Below are 1,884 nucleotides of genomic sequence, written 5' to 3'. Positions count from 1 at the left end.
TTAAAGAAATAAGTATTTGTGGCGCTAAGCCCAAGAGAATAGAGTTTTCCAAACCATGCAGGCAGAGCGCAAAAAACAAAGAGCTCTGGGTAGAGAAGGTGAGGGCTTCCTTTCAGCCGGGCAGTGCTATTCCCTCCTGAGTTCTGCGCCAGTGTCATGTGGTGGCATAAACCCTGGGTGGATGACCCAGGCGGGAGAGAACCCCTCTGTACTGTGGAGGTGACAATTCTAAGTTAGAGAAATAGAAAAGGTCCCTTTGGAAAACTTACAGTAAGTGATGTCATTGTCACTTAGCAAAATGTTTGCCTCATATTAAGAAATTTGAGTGAGCCTCTGAGGAATTTTGTTTTACAGATTAAAAACAAATCAGGCTTTCTGCCTGTGTACGCCGCCGAGAAAGCATCGCTGAAGTTCCCCCATCCCGCCTCCACTGCTTTCATGTCTGAGTCAGAGTCTCCCAAAGAGCCTGAACAGCTGCGGGAGCTCTTCATCAGAGGACTGAGCTTTGAAACAACTGATGAGGGTCTGAGGAGCCGTTTTGAGCAATGGGAAGCGCTCACAAACTGTGTGGTAATGAGCGATCCAAATGCCAAGCGCCCCAGAGGCTTCGGGTTTGTCACACACGCCTTGGAGGAGGCGAAAGGAAGGCCGCACAAGGCGGACGGAAGAGTTGTGGAACCCAAGAGGGCCGTCTCGAGAGAGCATTTTCAAAGACCTGGTGCCCACTTACCAGTGAAAGAGGTTTTTGTTGGTGGCATTAAAGAAGACGCTGAAGAGCATCACCTGAGAGATTATTTTGAGCAGTATGGGAAACTGACGTGACTGAAATCACGACTGACCGAGGCAGCGGCAAAAAGAGAGGCTGTGCTGTCGTGCTCTTTGATGACCGTGACTCTGTAGGCAAGACTGTCACTCAGAAACACCGCACTGCGAACGGCCACAGCTGTGAAGTGAGAAAGGCCCTGTCTGAGCAAGCGATGGCTACTGCTTCAGCCAGCCAGAGAGGTCGAAGTGGTTCTGAAGACTTCGGTGGCGGTCGTGGAGGTGGTTTGGATGGGAGCGACAACTTTAGTCCTGGGGGAAACGTCAGCGGTCGAGGTGGCTTTGGTGGCAGCTGTGGTGGCGGCGGATATGGTGGCAGTGGGGATGGATATAACGGATTTGGTAATGACGGAAGCAGTTTTGGAGGTGGAGGAAGCTACAATGATTTTGGCAGTTACAACAATCAATCTTCAAATTTTGGACCCATGAAAGGAGGAAACTTTGGAGGTAGAAGTTCTGGCCCCTATGGTGGTGGAGGTCAATACTTTGCCAAACCATGAAATGAAGGTGGCTATGGTGGCTCCAGCAGCGGCAGGAGCTATGGCAGTGGCGGAAGGTTTTAATTACTGCCAGGAAACAAAGCTTAGCAGGAGAGGAGAGCCAGAGAAGTGGCAGGGCAGCTACAGGTTACAACAGATTTGTGAACTCAGCCAAGCACAGTGGTGGCAGGGCCTAGCTGCTACAAAGAAGACACCTTTTAGACAACACTCATGTGTATGGGCAAAAAACTCGAGGACTGTACTTGTGACTAATTGTATAACACGTTATTTTAGTTTCTGTTCTGTGGAAAGTATAAACCATTCCAACAAAAGGTTTTAATGTAGATTTTTCTTTTTGCACCCATGCTGTTGATTTCTAAATGTAATAGTCTGATCATGATGCAGAATAAATGTCTTTTTTTTTTTAATGTGCTGTGTAAAATTAGTTTACTCTGAAGCTATTTTGGTAAACTACCCCAACAGTGTGAAGTAAGAATTCCTTCAGGGTGATGCCAGGTTCCATTTGAAATTTATTTACAACCTGCTTTTGTGGAGAAGCTGTTGTCTTCAAAACCTTGGTGTT

The 1,884-nt window shown here is 47.4% G+C and overlaps 1 pseudogene; it reads left to right on the top strand.

Moving 5' to 3' along the window:
• The first annotated feature begins 438 nt into the window (after positions 1–438).
• On the top strand, positions 439–1,385 carry LOC138074224 (heterogeneous nuclear ribonucleoprotein A1-like; annotated as a pseudogene).
• Positions 1,386–1,884: the final 499 nt, after the last annotated feature.

This window comes from Capricornis sumatraensis, chromosome 2, assembly GCF_032405125.1.
Source record: "Capricornis sumatraensis isolate serow.1 chromosome 2, serow.2, whole genome shotgun sequence".
Taxonomy (NCBI): domain Eukaryota; kingdom Metazoa; phylum Chordata; class Mammalia; order Artiodactyla; family Bovidae; genus Capricornis; species Capricornis sumatraensis.
Note: the sequence above shows the minus strand (reverse complement) of the source record. Positions and strands in the feature narration are given on the sequence as shown.